Source organism: Panthera uncia, chromosome A2, assembly GCF_023721935.1.
Source record: "Panthera uncia isolate 11264 chromosome A2, Puncia_PCG_1.0, whole genome shotgun sequence".
In the NCBI taxonomy this organism is placed as follows: Eukaryota; Metazoa; Chordata; class Mammalia; order Carnivora; family Felidae; genus Panthera; species Panthera uncia.
Window position 1 is genome coordinate 101691571 of NC_064816.1, and position 22980 is coordinate 101714550.

Sequence of the window (22980 nt, forward strand, 5' to 3'; positions counted from 1 at the left end):
ACAGAGCTTGATAGCTGTGCCTCTCCCTAGGGTCTGAGTTCTAAGACTGGCACAGCAACCGCAGACACACAACTAAAAGAGAATTTTCCAAAAATGGTGGAGGGTGGGGGCCGAACCTAATGTTTGGTGGAAATTAAACAGGAATAAGTGGCACAGAAGGTGAAGAGCTAGTGCCTGGACTATGGGAAGCACCCTGTTCGTGATGGGCTTATTCTGTAACTTAGATGCTATAGTTGTTAGTGGTAGAATTGTTTCTCTGTCCTTCCTGAAAGGTATCTGGTGTTCTTTTCACCATAGCCTTCTGATGCAAGGAAAAGTGACCGCTAACAACAGGAAAACTGCTAGTTAGGCCAACTGTCTTCAACCTCTCTTCTTTTTGCAAAGGGTCACTCACCTGGCTGGGCCTGCCCTCTTTCCAGTGTCACCCTACAGAATTACTTCTCCCACTGTCATAGTTGATAATAGTAGTCATATTTAAAACCAATTGATCCTGGGGTACCCGGGGGTCTGAGTCGGTTAAGCATCCGACTTCGGCTCAGGTGATGATCTCACGGTTCGTGAGTTTGAGCCCCATGTTGGGTTCTGTGCTAACAGCTGAGAGCCTGGCGCCTGCTTTGGATTCTGTGCCGCCCTCTCTCTCTGCCCCTCCCCAACTCATGCTCTGTTTCTCTCTCTGTGTCTCTCAAAAATGAATAAACATTGAAAAAAATTTCAAATATGATTGATCCCACTAGCCCTCAATAAAATAATTTTCTACTCAAAAGAGTAGTTGATAAATCTTGATGAGTCATTGGCAAAGAGTGTATTTCTGAACTTGAAAGGTCAACAGGAGTCATGGTGACTGTACATATCTTCTGCCTGCGTGACACATTGCCTCCTCCCCGCAAAACAGACCTTTTTCCACCCCACATTTTGGCCTGGTTTCTCCCAACCCCCCTTCCACCACACCTCCAAAAGAGATCAGTAACTTAATTCATTTTCTGAAAGATGAGCATACAATGACACAGGAAATGTATATTTGCAGGAGCCTTAAAGATAAGTTACACAGAAATAATTATATCAAATCCAAACTGCCTAGGTATAGGGTGATAAAAAGGTTAATTTCCAAGCCTCATACTAGGGGAAATGGAAACAAAAGCAAGTCAGGCTTTCACCATAGATGTTGGCATATTCTGTGGTAGGTAGGCTTGTACTTCAGGGCATACAAAGAGTTCATAACTATGGATTCATTCTCAAAAGGACCATCTTAAGAGAGGAAGACCAAATACTGCATAGCTGAAGCCAGAGAACACTAGAAAAGAGGGAGAATTTAGTGAGGGAAGACTTTAAGACATAGGTAAGTTATGAACCATATGAACCTAGTCCTATGAAGACTAGGAAATATGTCAGAGCTAAGAAAAAGCTAAAACACGCTCCTCTTAGTATTGCAAACACAACCAATGAACATGAGATTTCTAAAGTAGGTAAAAATTTTTACCAATAAAATTGCCAGGTAGTGTCTTCCTTTCTCAAACTTTTCAGTATTTCTACACTACTTTTAAAAATTTTCCCCATGCTAGTAACTTGCTAACGGCAAGAAAGCTGAGTCACTGATCGCCTGCAATGGATTATCTATCAAAATCTAGGAAGGTTACCTGAAACAAGATACTCTTGTAAATGTACAATCTCATAGACTCCTAGAAGCTTCTGATAACACTATAAATATATCTCAGAACTAGCAAAACCTGCTTATGGATCAAAAGCTATTCTAAATTTGTGTTACTTTCAATTGAAGATTAGATCATTGAACAACCTCTAACCTCTAGGAGTGGCTGTAGATAAAATTGAATCCACAAGAAAATCCGCAAGATAATGGATTTTCTCTCACTTGAACATGAGTATTTATCAAATGCTCTTTTTAATGAAATCACCACTGTGTTAGGTGTGGAGAAGATAGGCCCTGACAAGGGAAGGTTTGAGGCCCCAGACAACAAAGGACTCATTTCCATGAGTTTTTCCATGTCTGATGTCCTTGGTCAGGTCCTCTGGATAGAAAATTTGGTACAACCATCGCTCATTTTCTTTGTTATTTTTGAGTTGTGCTCTTGTAGTGGTTTCTTTGATACATGTTAATTTCTAACTCTGCCTAAGCACACACTATAAGAAAATCATTGAGGAATATAGCAACGAAATACCATTCTTCATCTCAGAAACTTGTTCTTTGCAAAAGATTTAAATGGACTCAATCATGCATTCGTGATTTGGTACATAGTAGGGAGGTTGTCGGTGCTGAAGAATGAAGAAACGATCATTTTTCTTTGATCTTCCACATGATTATGGGCATCGAGTTTTTTTATCCTTGATGTTTATATGGAACTCTACATTTTCAAATCACTTTCAAAAATGTTTGATCCCATTCCTATTTGATGTCTTAGTCTTTTTTTACGTGCTTTGTTGGGAAGGAAAGTGAGGAAGTAGTAGAACATAGATTAAATACTCCTAATAAAAAAAAAAAAAAGCGCTTTGTAGTTCCTTTGACAGAAATTCTTCCGGACAGGAGGATGGTGGATTTGCCTCAGAAGACTCTGCTGCAGTCCAGCATCAAAGACTTTAATAACTCACCCCAGAAAAATAATTTGACTCAGCTGCTTGCTAGTGTCAAATGAATACATTAGAGGTTGATATGATGGGTTCAATTTATTGAAGACTTCCTGAAAGGCTCCGTAAAAATTTCCTGAACAGAAACATGTTTATGGATAGTGTGTCCTAGTTCATGTTCTCCAAGCCAAGATCATAACTCTTCATTTTCTGTAGTTTTTACAGAGGGGCTTAGGAATGGAACACACAGCTTTTTTTCTCATGCTGTTGGTGATGATCATAATTTTGATGATGAATTGAGTAGGTAATGTGTTCTATACAACGTGGAAATGGAGCACAGATCAATATTCCAATGTTGCTGATCAGAGTATTAGTTGATTTGCTTATACCTACATATGATTGTAGTAAAAGAAGGAAAACAAAGATTTCTAAGTATATTCACTTAATAGGCTTTTCTTTAACTTTAGAATGGAGGTGGATTTGGACAGACATGCTATGTTGAAACATACGTAATAGGGCAATAGAACAAGGCTTGGATGCACAGAGAAGAAAAGTGAACTCCATTCGTGTCATTTTTATGAAGTCACTAAAATTTGGTACATCTTGATTTCCATGTGTTTAAAGGCATTTTAAAGCTAAAAATTCTTAGCAGCTCTTATTTTTATTACTGCTAAACCTCAAATACAGAAAAGCCTATCATAAAATAAGAGAAAAGGCTTCAGTGGCAATGGTCCTGGATTGAATTCAAAAGACAAAATGTAGGGTGGGGGTGGGGCAGGCTGAAGCAAAAATCTTTGCAGAAAGATTCCATATGTGTGTGTTTGAGGGTTCCTGGGTAATAACTTGCTTGACTATATGCCATGTTCAATCTGTAGAGTGAAATGAAATAAAGATGGGTTTATCTATGTCTGCATTATACTAATTCCAACAGTTTGTCCTGGTTTAATATCATGAAGAAATGACAGACATCTAATATATAGGAATATGTATAATGAAATGAAATGATTTTGATAATGATATGTATATTACTGTATTGTCAAAATGAACCAAATTACACTAGGTAGCAAGGCATGATTTCCTAGTTGTCATTTTGGATTTTAATTGGAAAACAAAACAAAACCCCAAGGCAAACAAAAAACCAAAAAACAAAATCTTCAGTTACAAAAAAAAAAAAAATTAGAACATAATATATGAAAATTCATGAAAAGCACATGGCATGCTAGTTTCTGTAACAAATATAGTTTTAAAACATATGACAACAAATGAAGGGTTTTTAAAAAAATATTTCACATAGTGGACAATATGAAATAATATTCTAAATTTCTTTTTCCCAAAGCAAACTCTGTCCAGAGTTTTCTAAAACAGACATGATTCATTCTTATCTGTTTTCTTAATTATTGTGTACGTAAGACTATGGTACCGTGTTTATCTCCATCAATAGAACTTAAATTTGAAGACCGGCTGTGCAAAATGACCAGGGGGCTAATTGCACATGTGAATGGTATAGGGCTGCAAATAAAAACATTGTTCCTGTTTGTGTCAGGAATTACATGATCTGAACATTATAAAGGAAACTAAAAATGCTTGTGCACATAATTTTAAATGAAGGTGTATTTAACACAAAGGTAAAATGTAAAATACCGTAAGTTACGCATACTTACACATGGAGTTAGCTTGGAAAATCAGTCAAAATGCTTTCCTCAAAGTTTGAGTTTGTAGCAGGTTTACTTGCTTTCAAATTTTCTCAACAAATAATCCTCATATATAGAATATGGGAGTATTGATGAATGGTAGAATATAGAAAAGGGAGATGTGTGTGTGTGTGTGTGTGTGTGTGTGTGTGTATGTATTTGAAGACAAATACATATATATATGTATGTATTCAATTGTACAGTATTTAGTATATAAAGATATGGAGAATATTGTAAAGTAGCTATTCATTATGTGAATGTAGAATACCAGAGGGAAATTCTTAATTAAGGGGGAAAAAAAAGCATCAAGCTCTGAGTGAAAAGCTAAGGCAGCCATTTGGTGTACTTGAAACTGAGTGTCGGTATTGAGCATCATGGTTAAGTCTGTCAAGTTGCCTCATACACCCTGAGGAGCTTGGATTAATAGTGGCACTGTATCTGCACACAAATGAAAAAAATGTTAATTTTCAGGATGAATATTCTGCTATTCTCTTTGTGAAAGAGAAAAAAATAGCTTTAAATGTAGGTCATGAAACTCCCTTCTTTCTCCACCAAAGTTATGTCCAGACACAGAAAAGTCAGGATACGACTTGCGAAACTAATCTAAATGATTCAAAGACATAAAAAAAGTCAAAACTCTGTGAATAGTGATTTCTAAAATTTAACGTCACGTAGATTTCTCTTCCTTTGGCTAACTCTGTCCAGAATTCAGTCCATATAACATAAGTGTGCAGGTAAGTAATAATACATTTTAGGTTTCTAAAAAATTTTTGGTAAAATTTTGGACCACAAACACTTAATCCATGAAATGGAGGCAACAAACTCCAAGGCTGATATTGGTCATATAAAATATAATTCTTAGTCTCGGGCACCATATATCTAAATTTTCTCTTAAGCAAAATGGGATCATACATATTTTTAAAACAGGATTTTTAAATCCTATTTAATGTATCATCTCTTCTGCTTTTATGCAAAAGATATTAAAGGGGCGCCTGGGTGGCTCAGTCAGTTAAGCGGCCGACTTCGGCTCAGGTCATGATCTCACGGTCCGTGAGTTCGAGCTCCGGGTGGGGCTCTGTGCTGACAGCTCAGAGCCTGGAGCCTGTTTCAGATTCTGTGTCTCCCTCTCTCTGACCCTCCCCCATTCATGCTCTGTCTCTTTCTGTCTCAAAAATAAATAAACGTTAAAAAAATTTTTTTAAAGAGATTACTAGCTAAGTGCCCCTTACAGATTTTTATATGAAAATTTGACTTTGAAACATCCTATTTTACCAAAATAATCAGAAAAATGTATATTACAACCATTACTTCTCACATAGAAGATTAGTGGGGAATTTAAAAAATCTCACAACGATTTTTGAGTAGGTGGAGCCAGGGGAACTCTCATACACTTCAGGCTGAAAGCTAAACTGCTAACCTTTTGAATAAAATTCGACCTCATTCATCAAAGTTGAAGACAAATACATTCAGTGGTCTAACCTATTCCACTTACGGGCTCTAAAGAAACATAGACACAAAAAGTCAGAAGATGAATAGGAGCTTTTATGGCACCATTTATTTCAGTGGTAAATATTGGAACCAACCTAGATGTAGGTATATATGTGTATGCGTACATACAAAGGAATACCATTTGGTAGTGAAGATAAATGAACCACAGCTATATAGAATAATATGAATGACTCTCACAAGCATAATTTTGAAAAGAAATATTTAAAAAGATAAAAAGAAGACAGGTGATAGGCCATTCATGTAAGTAAAACATGCAAAAGAATGGAGTTTTTTTTTTCATGTTACATAATTGTGATAAATGCATGGGAATGATAAATCGTAATTTCATGATAGCAGTTAGCCCTACGATGAGGAAGTTCAAAGAGTCAGCCATGTGGAAATGTATCCACAAGCTTTGAAGCATTTTGGTACTATTTCGTTGCTTAAGCAAAGGTGTGGGTACACGAGTACTTGTTTTTTAATATATATTTTCATATATTCTAAAAACTATTTTAAGAAATAGAAATGAAAATGATATATAAAAGATGGCAGCCATCTTATGTATATTTTTTAGGAGGTGAACGACTATATTAAATTTCTAATGCTAGTTAAAAAAATGGGGGTGGGGGTGTAAAGAGACAAGGGGGCACAAGACCAAATAGTGGGACCCCCTATATTTCTGACAGTGGTTTCTTCCAGGAAACAGAGTCCGGGTTGATAGTAATGTAAAATGATTCTCATATATTGTTTGATATAACTCTCAATTAAGTGATGATTTTACAATACATTCATGTGGCATAAAAATAAAAGACAACAGGATAAAGAGACAATATAATCTTTACTAACCAGAATACATTCCTTTTTCTCAGTTATATCTGACCTTTTCAATAAATAGATAAAAAAATAATTCTAGAAATGAATTTTCTTTTAAGGAGATGTACATTTCATATGATTTTTTTAAATTAAAAGTTTCATCTTTGGGTGTGATGAATAAAACATTTTGAAATAAAGGATGAATTACAAGCCTTCACTACATTGTAGAGAATTTTAGTCTTTGAATTGACTTAAATAATCATAAAGGGAACATTTCCTTGATCTCTGTGTTGAGGAGATTTGATTCACAAAGTGCATCTATATTTTCTTTAAAAAAGGGAAATAGTTATTGACATACTTTATACTGATTTGTTACATTTAGTTTTGAACTACCCATACTTCTGTCCAAATCATGTAAATAGAATCAAGACTATAAATACAGCAGTGTTAATTATTGTTAAAGCTTAAGGTGCATTTTAAAAGAATCTTTTAACCTAAGTAATGTTTTAAGTAAAAATCACTCCCAAACAGAACATTGTCGAGATTTTACAAATCACTTTCTCATATAATCAGGTTTTGGATACAATTAGTATTTTGCAATAGTTAAGGTAGTAAGACTTGGAATGTTTTGTTGACATTTTTAGAAACAAAAATTAGGAAAAACATCAAAACAAAATGGACTTTGAGCTGCAGACCCATATAGAGGTACCTAAGTCACTGTTGCCTAATGAGCAGTAACACATGTAAGCCTAAAAGGTCAATATAGTTTTTAGAGGTCCATGGACTGCACAGATATATACAAAATTGGGAAACCAGGCAAAGCCAGGGAAAACCAATTCATGACTCTTTGCTTTCTTTAGCTTCTGCTGGGGTTGATGAAGGACTCTGGGGAAGGGTGGCTAGGGTTCCTCAAACCATTCTTGACTGTTCTTCAATTCTCTTTCCAGTCCAGATGCCCACTGCAGGGAACATCCTTCCCATCCATGTGTTTTAAGCCCATTAAGAGTATTGGATACACCCCATTCCAAAGTATTTGAATCCCCTGCTCTTAGAAAATGAACAATAGTCAAAACTTGTAACCTTAGGCAATAATCTGCTTTTCTGTGACAGAGGAGAAAGGAGGACCGGTCTCTTTTCTGGAAATGAAATAGAATTCGGTATTAGTTTTGCCCATATTACACCTATTTTTAGTTATTATAGTATAACACTGGATAGCTTTACTCCAATATCTGAAACAACTCGATGATAACATGCACCAGATTAAACTACCCTTCTTCCTCCCCAAACAAGTATATCAGTTTTGTTTGCTCTTCTGGAGTCTATTGGCTCAAGCCATTGTCTTTGATTAGAGTTAGCATTACTGGTAAGTTTTCTTCTTTCTCTGTCCATTATGTTGTCAATTATGTGCTCTCTCTGAATCCATATACTGTCTTCGAAATACCTCTTCAATCTGTCCAGTCCACTGCACAGCCCAGGTTCATGGTACTAACATTCTTGACTGGCACCAGTGCGACCACCTCATCATTTGTTTCCCTGCTCACAGTCTTATTTCTCTCACCCAATCTCTACATCACAGATTTTGCCCAAATAAAAATTTGAAGATGGAATGCCTTTACTTAAAACCCTAAAACTCTTAAGAAAACTCCACTCTTGAACATGGTTTAGAAGGCTTTGGATGTCTTTGTCTGACTCTTCATTGCTTACTTCCCAATTATCTGTCCAAATCTGATTTACCATGTAAGGCTTAAAATTTGCCAATTTTTCAGTGATCCTCTGATCACTCCTGAGCATCCACTTTGCTCTCCTATGATCATACTCACCACATTTCTGATCCCCAAAAGTCTATAATGTTGGGAACCATGCTGGTGCTTTGTTGATGAATGCATTCCAGGTGTATAAGTTATAGATGTCCAATAAATGTTGGCTAAAATAATCAAGGAATTACTTGGCATAGTTACTTGTCTAGTCCTCTGTGGCTGAAGTCTCCACAGTGAACCTTAGTATAATCTAGTCATGTTGAATTTATTTTTCAAAAAACATGTCCTCTTTGGTCTCTGGCTCTTCAGACTTGTTTTCCTCTTACCAGAGAGCCTTGAATTCTGCCTATTCCTAGAATGTCTACTAGTTTTTGTATTTTGGCATTTAGCAAGCTGTATGGTAAGTTCAAATGCATAAGTCTTCACCTTGCACAAGCTTGTTGGCTATGTGTGATGGAACTGTGTTTTTCCTTGTTAAGTATCCAGCATCAAGCAGAGTACCGGCCTATATTGGGAGCCTAATAGAAATTATTCACTGCAGTAAATGAAAGAATGAGGTATGAGGAAATGAATTCATGGAATATGGAAAATATTGAGGGGAATGCCTGAGATATGAAAAAGATATCTACAATAGGGTGAAAATAATAAAAGATCTGCCTAGGAGATGTCTGGAAGGTAAAGTTATAAAATGTCTGCATGATTGGATACAGGGATAGCACTGGGCTTGTTTTTTTTTCTTTTCCTACCTCTATTTTTAAAGTTTATTTAATGTACGTAATTAACATTATAATATTTCATAATATTTTGAAAACTTTAAAAAACATCACACAAATATGACTGGGAATGCACCTCAATTTTTTAAATGTGTTGATCGTTTCTACGAATATACACATACTTATAATTAACATTATACTCTTGTTAAATAAGAGGACATCCTAGAGTGACATGAAAACGCATTACGGGAAATCACATTCTACATTTGGATCCTGAAATTTGAATTTCTTACTCTGCTGGGTGCATGAGTTTACGAAGATTAGATCTGTGCTTCACTTGTGTGAACAGGCAGAGTGAGACAACAAACAACCCCTTTGTCAAACAGTAAGGTATAAACATGAAATTGCACAAGCAGAACTGACTCCCCTCCAGGCTGATCCATATACTTAATGAAGGACACGTGCAGACTCAGACAGGCGCTCGACAAGTCTGTACAGTTCATCCTATCTGAAACTGACTTCAACTATCTTCACATAACTCTGATAGTTACTGGCCTGTGGGTTCTTTTAAGAACAATCTGAAAACAAGACTTATCTGCTCATGTACAATTCACCCAAACCTTGACATCAGAAGAGCTACTGGGGCGTCCTCTTTTATCTTTGCATGGGTATGCCAGAAGTCAGAGTGACCTTATCTGCTCGGGAAAAGAGAGAATGTCAGAGAGCTACAAAAGATCCAGATAAGTTTTCCAGGCTGTTATTTCACTATGTCTGCTTCCCAGGGCAGTTAAATATTTTAGAAATATGGTTATATAAGTATGTTAACTAGTATATAAGTTCTTACACACTTGGGATTCAAGATAGACAACTTTAAATGCAGTGTTTGGTACCTTGTTCTCTTGAGTTTTTATAATGCAGTACAAATGATTGGCCAAGATCCAAATCTCTCCCTTTCTCTGTACTGTAGCTTGGATTGGATTGAGTTGGTTAAGCACCAGGCAAATAAAACATTCTTCTCTTTTAAAAGTTAACATTTAGAATGACACGCGGTAATCATTGTTTGTGTATAAACATGAAGTGTCCCTTGCCAAAAAGGGCAATTTTTAACCATTTGAAATATTTTAAAACAAATTCCTTATCCAAAAAAGGAATGCAGAAATTTAAGTGAGCTTATGAAGAAACGCAGCATTTTAAGCAGGTACATGGCTTTTTTTTCATGATGGAGTCTTTAGATTGAATGTTTGTCATAATAGAAAAAAACAAAAAAACAAAAAACAAAACCCTAGGATTTAATTAGAAAAAACAACTGAGTTCCAGTCCTCACTACAGTTTGACCTTGGGCAAGTAACTTGACACGGATTTTGTCGTTTTCACCTTTACAATGGAAATAAAACCCGTTCTCCCTCCCTGCCTGAAAGGATGGGATGTATGGGTAAGTGAATTAATGTAGGAGAAAGTTTTTGGCAAATGGTTGAACACTATAAAAATGTCAAGGCAGACATAATGTTAAATCAACAACAGCTTGTTTTGACTTCTTCATCTGGATTTGTTTGCTTTGTCAGGTTGGTCTGGTCCAAGCAACAATTAACCCAGATCTTATAAAGAAAATGGTACTTGGAATAAGCATCATAAACCCTAAGTGCAGATGTATTGCAAGTCTTTAGTAGTCAGAAATAGTTGACATCTGGGTAGTTCCAAGACCTTTATGCCTTCTTCTTGGACATTGCCAGAAATGGGTTCCCTTAGATCCTCCCTCCCCCTTCACCCTCTGTCTCTGTGGGGAATAGAATGAAAGGCATATTAACATACTTAGTTTTTGAATTCTATTTGTATCTATATCTAGATATCAAGCAGCCTTACAAGAATAGTTTGCATCTTTATAGTGTTTTCCATGTTTTGGAGGTAGGATATTCTCAAGGTTCAAGATCAATGTATGTGTATGCAGCTGTTACATCCTTCTTACCAATAAGAAATCCCACATACATGTTAGGATAATATATAATATTACAGTACCATAATTTTTCTTTAATGCACTTTCACTGTAGCTGTGCCATCTACCTGCCTTGGGTAAGACCTACCTACCAGTAGCTCCAACATTCCCTCCTGAGAGAAACATTCTCTCCTGCAGTTAGGTGCCCTCCTACATACACTCCTAACAAAGCACTGATAATGTTCTATTGTTGGTTGAATTTCCTCTGCCTCGACACCTGGTCTGTTGAAAGTCTTGATCAGTCACAGAACAAAGTGCATAGTGGATAAATGAACTTTTTATTTTATGAGAAACACTGCAGATCTAACTGATTATCAAGACCCACTCTAGTGCTTACTAAATCATACCTTGTCTTTTCTTGGAGCTCAGATTCTGCCTCCTTTTCCCTACATCAGGAGATACTTATTCCCAAATTTCTACACACTCCTTATTGTCTCCAGTAGTAATCTTAACATGACCAGGAATTATTTTGAAAGCATTTTAACCTGAGTATCCGTATTTCACCTTTACTCTTGTTGTTTGGACTGTTCCTCGATTTATGACTCAGTAGGATTTTTTTGTTTGTTTGTTTCCTGAAGCTCAACCCCCAGATTCGTATTACACCCATATTCACACCTATGTATCCATGTGCCAGAAAATTGGTCTTGGTATGCCTGTGTTTTCTTATTGTACTCTCTCTGATAAATTTACTTGTAGTTTTGTAAACTTTTTTCTTGTATTCTACAATCCTTCAAGGCATGTCTCTTCTCACTTACTCAAGCCTGGTGGTCAGGGGATTTGCCTTCTATGAAAAGATTTTTCTTAATGATGATTGCTTCCCTTCCTATATGTATTTGAAAGTCGAATCTATACATAGATTTTCTATCACCCAATTTCGCTGGTTTATTCACATACCCTTTCTAATGTGTATTGAACTAGCATCTTTCCTGTCACATTCCTCATGCTAACTTCTGGCCTGGACTAACTGTGATCATTGTTTACAAATAAATAGACGGATCTTCAGTTTCAAAACTCAAGCTTCACTTTGCCAGGAATATTCCACAATTGACCCACTGTCTCTTCACTTTATCCTTTATTCTCAAGAACCTCATTATTCCCACTAGATGCTTCAGCCTACTTGCTCTATGTTCCCAGCCCTCATGCACGACCACAGTGTGGTCCTATGCAGCTGTGTGTCCCCTTACAGAGCACACACAATACCAGTAACATATCAGTATGACAACAAGAAATGATATAAAAATGGAGGGTGAGTTTTTCCTCATAGTCTTTGTTTTTAGGTAACGGTGAGATCCCCAGATGAGTCTCCCCAAACAGCAAAACTGATAATACTTCTCTGGAAGATTTAGGTTAATTGCATGTGAATGTATCACTTCCAATCACTAAGGGTACATTTTAGATGAAAGTATGATCAGAAAATAATTTAATAGCTTGGCTTGTGGGATTCAAAGAAATAATGCCGTTTTTTTTAAATGTTTATTTTTGAGAGAGAGAGAGAGAGAGAGAGAGAGAGAGAGAGAAGGCACGAGTGGGGGAGGGGCAGAGGAAGAGGAGGACAGAGGATCTGAAGCAAGCATAGTGCTGACCGCACACAGTCCAATGTGGGGCTGGAACCCATGAACCGTGAGATCATAATTTGAACTGAAGATGAACACTTAACCAACTGAAACACCCAGGTGCCCCAGAAATAATGTTGTTTACATGGCATTAAAATTAACCTATAAAATAAATATTTAGTATTCAAATAAGTTCTGTACTTACATTGATGAAACAGATGATTTAATGTATAATTTATCAGTCACAAAAATGTCTATATATAAATACTCTTACTGAGTATTTATTTACTGACCTTAGAGAAAGAAAATGTGTTTATTAGTGAATAATTTTAATTTACAGTTCAATTTTTTTTAATTTAGTAAGAATTCTATCATTTTTTTCTTGTTACCTAAAGCTAAATTTTTCCCGGGGAGTTCAGAGTTCTGATGTATAAATTGCAGATTCATGCTGCAGAATTATCATAATTTAATTTTGCCTCCCAAGGGCAAAGGGATTGTTTTTTGCTGGGGTAACTCATGAGATAATGTAGAAAAACACCATGGTGATTTTTTGGGGGTGGTGACACAATTTAATGACACAACAATGGGAAGAGTTTTTGTTCTAGATCACGGACTTTAACTGGCCTTTGTTGTCATCCTCATTCACGAGAATATTTTTCCTTACTAAGAGAAATGGAATGGAAGTAAACATATGATTATGCAAAATGATAGGTCTGCTTGGTGTCCGGCTTAGTGGCAAGAACCAGTTAGTATTTACTGACTTGTCTCCTTTAGTGGGTGGATGAAATCAGAAGCTACATGAACAAGGTAATGCAAAAATTATAAGTCTGTTTACCCCCAGTGTGGTTCTTTTGTTTAGCTTTGAAACTCTGCTAGAAGACCAGTAGCTTCAGGAAAGTTAAAACTCAGAGGTAGTGAACTCTAAAACGATACATTGCATGTGTTTCTATATGATGCTCCACTCATTTTAAAACAGTTAAAGTTATTTCAAATTTATGATCTCTTAATATACCTTAACTTTGATATTTATTGAAATATTTTCTTTGGCTTTTTAGTTCCTTATAGAGTACAGGTGTGTAAAATATTAACACATTAACCTATTTTAATCTGTTAGTGAAGTCTTACATGCAATTTCTTGTTGACAAAATAATTAGTTCTTGGATAGTATAAACATACTGTAAACTTCTATAAATTCCCCCTTCTTAACCCTCTTGAAGTTTTTTGGCCAACTTTTTACTTTAGCTAAAGTTTATTGATTTCTAAATTTTCTTAATGGTCATTTAGATACTCCATGTTCCTACTTAGGTTTTATTAAAACAATTCTTACTAACCCCTTGTTTTGCAAACATAAAAGATCTCATTAGGATTTGCATTAAAAAAAAAAAAAGGAAACCGGACACAAATGTAAAACAACAAATGATGTATATGTGAGCATGTAGATTTCATACTAACCCAAAAACCTGTTTAAGGGAACTTGGAAGCCTCCAGTGTGTGTCATTTATCTTTCTACCTACTCTAACACCATCCTACTGGAGTTAATCATTCTCTTATTTTCTTGATAACTTATGTCAGAATTTTTCAGTTTTGCAGTTATTCAAAGTTACATAGAGTAGGAACATGTTCTTTTGCCAGTTTTTAAAAACATGACAGAGATTCTTCTGTGTGATAGGAAAAGCTATCATTCACTCATTTTCCCTAACCCAGAAAATTCTCTTGTGTGGATGTTACCAATATATACTTACCCATGCTTCTATCTATATGCACATTTGCTTTGGTTTTAGGATTTGTATTTATATAATGTTGTATGAACACTGGCTCTTGAATAAAATTTTTCGGTGTGTATGGAGCTAGATCTTTTTGTTTGTTCAAATATCTACATTACTGTTGCATTCCTATTGAATATCAATAGGCATTTTGAAAATAATGACAATAGTTTAATACTGAATATGTTACTATAAGTAACCATTCTTGTAAATTGTATACAAAATGCTAGTGCAGATGCATTGCAGCTTTCTGCATTGCAGAAATATCGACGGACTTTAGTCACTGAGAAAAAAATCTGTAGATAGAATCTGAAACTCTATAAAATATTGAAAGAAAAATGTGAAGCAATTTTATGTATTTTTTTAAGAGAGTGGTGGTGTGGGACCTGGGAAGGGGCAGAAAGACAGGAAGCAAGAATCTTAAGCAGGCTCCACCCTTAAGTAAGGCCACAACCCTCAGAGCATAATCTGAGCCAAAATCAAGAGTTGGATGCTCAACCAACTGAGCCACCCAGATGCTCCAAATTTAAGTATTTTTAAATGATTTTATTTTTTCTGAATTTATTCAAGAAACTTGGAGTGCTTATTAAAATTAAGGTCTGATCACCATCTTTTTTTTTATTTTTTTTTTGTTTTTGAGAACCTATTTCTATTCCTTTTTGTTCTTGCTATTCTCAGAGTCTATAAGTAGGTTTGGACATCGGCCTTCTCTAAATTAAGTCATCAATAATGAGAAATAAGTTTTTAAAAGCTTTTTCCTATTTGGAATGCAATAGTACTTTTAATGGTATCTTCTATTAGGAAGACAAGTGCTTCCCTCCATATTTATGTTAACACTAGGCCAGTGTCATTTTTGCAAATTTAAACAGTAAATCTATGGTATATTTGGGAATAATGCCTTTTTTCTTTGGGGTAAATTTTAAATAGTAGACCACTGTTGCAATGGGAAGGAAAAGGCAGGTTGATATATGAGTTGCATACCCAACAAAAATGAAGTGTAGATTAACAACAAAATATATCTGATGAATAAATCTTCAAACAGTTTGTGCTGCATGTATATTTCTTACCCATAACCTATAGGTTAGGCACATGAATTTTATCCAGTCACACCCAAGATGAGCCTTGACTCTGTTTGAAGAATATGTAATATTGAACAAATTATTAAATCTCTCTGGATTGAATTGTTTGATCTATGAAATGGGGGTAAAAATAACACATAGTTCATATAGTTGGGGGAATTAAGTGAGATTATATATCAAAATACTCGGCATTGTCTGACATAAGCACTAAATACATGTTAGCTCTTACCAAAAAGCACTTCTGGGAAAATGTCATTCCCCAGTGAAGTGTAGTGAAGATAGAACACTGTTCCATAAATATGCCAGTGAGAATCCACTCCATTTCAAAAAATTCTGACAATAACTTTTAGGAGCCAGAAAACTAGGTAGTCTTCCTGAAGAAGAGTGTATCTACATTTACTTATTTTAAAGGGAGAAGCTTACAAGTGGGGAAAAAATACTTGCAAGGAGATGTTATTTGTAGGAGTGCACCAGAAATAACTGGAAAGAGCCCAAAGTAAATCCATTTAACTGGATAGTCTATTTTGCTACTATTAACAGTAATGATTATGAAGATTATGGTGAGACATAAACATGCTTACAGAAAAAATGAAAAAAAATCTGATAAGAAACTTGGGTGTATATACATATATTATGGAAAAAACTCTGTAAAGATGGACCAGAAGGCACACAGTGTTCTGTTGACACAGTGGCTATGAATAAGAACTGATAAGGATTTATGGGGTGCAGGCTACTAAATTAATACCAAGTATTCTTGGCATCTAAAGTAATTCATTTAGGAGTAACATGTGAACATTTCCCAAGGGCTTGCTTTAGTCCACATTAACTCGATTCTGTCACCTCCCATAGCTGGCAATCTTGGTCAACTCTTACTCTCTACGTATTCATCTACACGTCTCATCTAGAACGTGGTGGTAACAAGTTGACCGAATATAAAATACTCAGGAAAAAAATGTTAAGCAAGAGATGTCAATGTGCAAGTGTTCTTTCTGAGCAGTACAGCTTTGTAATTGTGCACACACTACAAAGACATTCTGTCTCATCTTTAAATTGTTCAGCCGCCAGACAGACTTGTTTTTATATAACAGGATTAATGGTAGTACTACAGGTACAAACTTAGTTTGTTGGCCCAAACAAGTTAAGAGTTTGCAAAGGTGCAAGGACATGAGAATGATGTGTAGAGCCTGGCAGTTAAATGACAGATGGGATTACTCATGTTGTTAGTCTTCAGGCTCCCAAACTTTAATCTTCATCTTCTCCATATAAGATAAGGTGTTCATAAGGAATACCGTCTGTGAGAAGCATTTATCTTTAGTAAGCCTGCACAGACTTGTTTTATTTCACTTTCAGTTTTAGACTCTCCTACCCCTCTCCTATCAGAAAGGTATAGGTCACTGTTGTGAATTGTACACAGTAGATGACTATTGAGTTGACAAAGGCATTTTTTTTTTTATTCACAAAATGAATCTGGGCATTTTATTTTTAATTTTTTTAAGTTTATTTTTTCATTGCTCAACTGCTCATCTTTTATTTATTTATTTGCTTATTGTTTGCTAAGTAGGGAGTACAGGTTTAAAATTGATAAGATATGGGAATGCAAGCTGGTGCAGCCACTCTGGAAAACAGCATGGACGTTCCTCAAAAATAAAAACTAGAACTACCCTATGAGCCTGCAATTGCACGAGTAGGCATTTATTCACAAGATACAGGTGTGCTGTTTCGAAGGGACACATGCACCCCCATGTTTATAGCAGCACTATCAACAATGCCAAAGTAATGGAAAGAGCCCAAATGTCCATCGAGGGATGAATGGACAAAGAAGATGTGGTGTATACATATACAATGGAGTATTACTTGGTAATTAAAAAGAATGAAATCTTACCACCTACAACTTTGTGGATGGAACCAATGTTTATATTTGAGGGAGGGAGAGAGAGAGAGAGAGACAGACAGAGAGAGAGAGAGAGAGGAGGAGGGGTAGAGAGAGAGGCAGACACAGAATCTGAAGCAGGCTGCAGGCTCTAAGCTGTCAGCATCGAGCTCGATGCGGAGCTTGAACTCACAGAAGGCAAGATCATGACCTGTTCAACCAGTTGAGGTACCGAGGCACCCCAGAAGCTGTGCATTTTAATAATGATATATTCTGTGATGTTACAAAGAGGAAAAGATGGAATTGTATGAAGGCAATAGTTTTGGCCATAATTCATAATTCCACTCGAGTAGGATATTAACAGACACACATTAAAGGTAGAAGTGTGATTGACAAGTTAACTTTATTTCATTTAAAAAAAAAGCGTTCATCATTATAGTCAAACGTTTAGTATTAGTATGAGATAGCTACTATAATTTCTAAGATGGTCCCTTGAATGGTATAAGATACTATAGAATTTTTAACTATATTAGTTGAACAGTGGATAAGTGGATTTATGCAAGATGGTTTTAGGTTGTCTTATGTGTCAAACCAAGATTTCTCTTCTTTCAATAATGGCTGTATATTTAATTGTACAACTTAAGAACTAGAAGGGACTTTGAACACACACTACTCCAAATTTAAGAGTTGGAGTAGTCATTTTTAACTATATTCTTGTTAAAAGCAAGGACTTGGAGAGTTCTCATTCCTTACGTGGTTGTTCCTCGATACACCAGCCACCCTCCTTGCCACCTAATACAGCCTCATTTTTTTCCTATGCTGAAGAGCATCCAGGAGTCTGAAATAGATGACAGAGTCAGATGCTGCTTTGCAAAAGCAGTGCCACCAAGTGTGCACAGAAAAATGCCTGGCAGAGCTTAGATGATACTTCGGAAGAAACCATTTAAAGATCTCCTCAAATCCGCCCGATCAAGCCCCAAAGGAACAGAAGATTTGTCATCCTCTGAAGCTCCACTATTTGTCTCTTGATTTTAAGAGATGGATGAAGCAGGAAATAAGTGAAAATAATTGACTAGATATTCTTTGATTTCATCCACTTAGCATTTGGACTTAAAAATAATTGGAAATCATCAAATCATTATTTTCATCTAGAAAATTTATTAGGTGAAATCTGTTAAAATACACTGTCAAAAGATGTGAAAAGACTGTCAAATTTATTGACTTGTCTCACATGAATTAAAACCTACCTTGTGCTTGGCACTGGGCTGATCCCTGGGAGGGTACAGTAAAACTAAGAGATGCTGTGTTTTCGGAAACTTACAAGCTACTGTGGCTTTATCAATTAGAATTCTACATTGAAGATGATCTCCTCTAAACAGTTTGGGAAGTATTATATTAAAAGGTTTTGTTTTTAGCTTCTTCGTATTTTTCTCTCCTCAAGCATACCTATTTCTCATAGCACTTATTCCTACAGTATTTATGAAAAGGTGGTCCGAATAAGAAAGTGAGTCATGTGAACAAACAAAGCTTCAATTTAAAGTCAGAAGCATATAAATAGCACATGCAATTTGGCCTGAGATCCGGAAGATGAAAGGATGGTGGAGGATTCAGTTTTTCTGGTTTTCAAATTATTTGGAATGTGGCCTCGCTTAAAAGGTCATGAAAATAAACCCTTGGTTGGCAAGGCAACAATTAAAAGCCCCCCTCCCCCTCCCTTTTGGTATGTGTAACATTGAGTCACGTGCAAAATAAGAATGTGTAAATAACAACTTAAATGGTCTGAGTTACCCTAGTTGGTATGTGGGGATGGCCATACACACGCACAGATGTGGCATTCTCTGAATATTATGAGGGCATGTACATTAAAAAAAATGTTACCCCATTACTAAAATCTGGCGGTTAGCCTCCAAATTAGAAGTGCCAGCTGCATATTCACCAATCACTCAGAAAGGCAGATTATACAAAGCATGCTACAGACGTGGCTAAAAGTACCCATCAGCCGCCTCGTATTTTTAGTGATGTCCTTCTGATAAAATCAGAGTAGTATGTACAAGTTACATGCCAGAATTTTTAAATTTATATCTAACCATATGTTTTCCCCCTCCAATATTTCTTCGCCATACCTCTCCCAAAATAAGTATCATCCTGAATACCATGTTCGTCATTTCTTTGATGTTCTTTATACATTTTTATTGCATTTTTATGTATATTTAAGACGGACATATTTTTGTTTTAGTGGTTTAAAGCTTTATAAAAAGGGTTTATATTATATGTAATCTTCTGGGCCATCTTATCTTCATATTTTATTTTTCAGACACATTCAAATTTTTGTCTCACTATATAGTTCATCCTTTTTGACTGCTGTATGTATGTTCATACATTTGATTGGGTGAATTTACCATAGTTAACTCATCTTCTTCCCTACTGATGAGATGTTTCTTAAGAATAAGACAGCATCTACACATTGGTCTCCGGAAATATTCCCAGCATCTTCTTCCACACTTAACCTGTTATTTTTTTTTCCATCTACAGACCCTGTAATGATTATTTCCAGGTATTTGATACTTTAAATAATGTTGCCATGAGCATTCTTATATGTGTGCTGGGTATGCAAGTGTAAGAGCCTCCCTTGGATACATATTTAAGCACAGAATAATTAGGTCATAGTACCTTTATTGTTTTCTAGAGAGATTACATCATTTTACATTCTCACCAGCAAAGTTTAAAAGCTATTGAAGATTCACATCTTTATTAAGACTTGATTGTATCAACCTTTTAAATTTTTGCTAAACACATATAAAATTATGTCCTTTTGTGGTCTTGATTTGCATTTACTAGATCACTTTTTAGTGTCTATTCATAGGTTTATTGATATATGTGGTTCTTTTAAAATGCCATTCACATATTTTTTTTCTTATCTTTAATTTCAAAAACACTGTTCGTGCCTGTCCAATTTTTTCCCTTTTTTCTTTATTACTATGAGAACCTAACTTTTCTTTGTTGTCTTTCTTTTCTTGGTGTGTGTGTGTGTGTGTGTGTGTGTGTGTGTGTGTGTTTTAATTCAGGGAGGGCAGGGGCAATATGATCAGCTAAAAAATGCTTTCTCCTGAGGTTTCTATCTAGCTAGGGATGGCCACATGACCCATCTAATTGTAGCTATTGAAGATTCTCACTTAATAAAACTACTCAGGGATGAAAATTTAATATAGTTGTGTTTATTTTCATCTTTGGCTCATGGAATTTGAAATGGGCAAAATTATTATTTAGAACTTACAGTATTTGAACAGTTACTGTACTTCCCAACTTGCAGATACATCCAAAAACAGAAGACACAATTTGGGGGAAGTGGTGGTATCCTGGCCTCTGGACACATTGAATATTGTAGCCCAGTACTCTCTGTCCCTCACTTGACTTCACAGCTCCTGACTTACCATGGAGGACTCAGGTGGTTCTTGAAAAGTTGCTACCAATCCTGGCTCTTGATGTGAAACACACAACTAAGCTTCAGCCAAACAGCTGATTCAGTTGTAACTGGCTGTTGACTAAGCAGGTGACTTAAGTTGGCAGCCTGTTCTAGTGAGCCTAGGACTTGGATGAACAGAACAAATTTCCTCTTAGATGTGAAGAAGGTATCCTTATGCCCTGGGGCCTGTTGGCACTTGACTAAGCATGAGAAGATTTACTTTTGGGAGGATATGGCGTCAGGGAGTAGAATGTAGAGACATGGATAGAAGATAAAACCATCATGGACATGTTTGCCATCGACTTAATAATTCTTTAAAATCCAGTTTATTTCTGAACTTCAGTTTTATGGACCAATAAAATATCTTCATTATTAAAGTTCATTAGTTGGGTTTCTATTACTTGAAATACAAAAGCATTCTAATGGGTAGATTTTAATATTTGCAGGGTAATACCATGGGAAAGATGTTAGAAAAGGGATTCAGATTATAAACTGGTAGTTGAACTGAATAGTCTTTTAAAAAAATTTTTTTAATTACTTTTACATTTATCTATTTTTGAGAGAAAGAGTGCAGGTCGGGGAGGGGTAGAGAGAGAGGGAGGCACAGAATCAGAAGCAGGATCCAGGCTCCGAGCTGTCAATACAGAGCCCGATGCCGGGCTTGAACCCACAAGAACGGCAAGATCATGACCCGAGCCGAAGTCGGACGCTTAACCGACTGAGCCACCCAGGTGCCCCTGAACTGATTAGTCTTGAAGAAAGCTTTTAATTCTGGAATTCTAATAAGAGATGAACCTAGGTTTTTGTACTTAATTCCCTCCATGGGAGCTGAGAAATGTTAACCACATTTCCTTCAAGCTGTTGGCATGTTGTACAAAATGTAAATTAGGACTACCTATTCCTCACCTCAGTTTTATTGTCAAATGATCAGTAAAATGTTCCCCTTTATCTAAGATGGCTTTTACTTCTAATAAGGACATTTATTTCCAAATAATTCTACTTAGAATATTTAATTCTGGGTAGGATCTTGTTATAATGGGTTAGTATTCAGCATAAAAGAATAAGGTATGAAAGAGACCTGACAAAAGATTTAGGCAACATAGGGTCTAGGCAAGTCATCTTTGCCTTGGTTATGCTGTTCCTTTTTATCCATTAAAACAAACAAAAACCCCTTACATGTGTTGTCTTAGATCTCGTAAGCACTAAATATCTCTGCTAAACGTATCATACCTTTTCTTTCTGGGATAGAAATTTGGGTTGAAGCTTAATATAATTCAAATATCTTGGAATAATAGTCCACATGGACACTGACATAAAATTTGGGAAGTCTAGATACATCTGGGAACCGTATAGAATCGAGTGATAATAGATGGTAAGACAACCTCCAGCACTGACAGGTGTTAGAGCTCTGTGGTATCAGTAACCGAGAGTGACTACTTTCTTAAAAAAAAAAAAAATCCTTGAAAACATGAAGATAGAACTGGGGTAAGCAAGACAATGGTGCTTTCTCACTCGGTTACCATCCAATAAAAGTTTGGATCATCCCTGGCATAGGAAAGGAAAAGGCTAATTCCAAGGAGGTCACCACCTGAGCTTGTTGGGATCCTTTCCAGAACAGGATGCCTGTGTCACAAAGAACTTCTGTTGTCTTCTTCCTGGAAGATGTGCTTTAGAGCTTCACGGTTTTGGCAAACATGCCTCGATTCCCTTTGTCATCTGTTCTTTTCTTCTCTGAAGAGTGTCACTTCTTTTCCCATTAATTGTAAAAGTGCTCCGTCTTTCAGAGCAGACAGAATCTGCTAAAAAACATCCCCGCTCCTTTCATGTATTGCAGTAATCCAGCTAGTTCTTCATAAAGATGTTAAAACTCTGTAAACTGAGTCTAATAAAATGTGTTGTCTGCATTTGTGCTTGGAACAGTATGAGTTTTGAGCAGTGAGGGCTGAATATGAGGAGGTGAATTAATAAGCTTCATAGTGTCACAGATGTGAGGCCTTGATTCTCAGAGGTAGTTGCAGTGATCTTCAGAGTGCAAATTACTCTATTAGGACAGTAACTCAAGAAAATACTTCAGATAATTTCTCAACAGTTCTTTTTATTTTGCACTGTATTTGTATTCTGTAAACTATTTAAATACTTGAATAGGGTGTGTTTTTGTTGTTTTATACATACATTGGAAGAACAAAATGGGACCAACGTTTAAGTTAAAATGTACTCGTTATG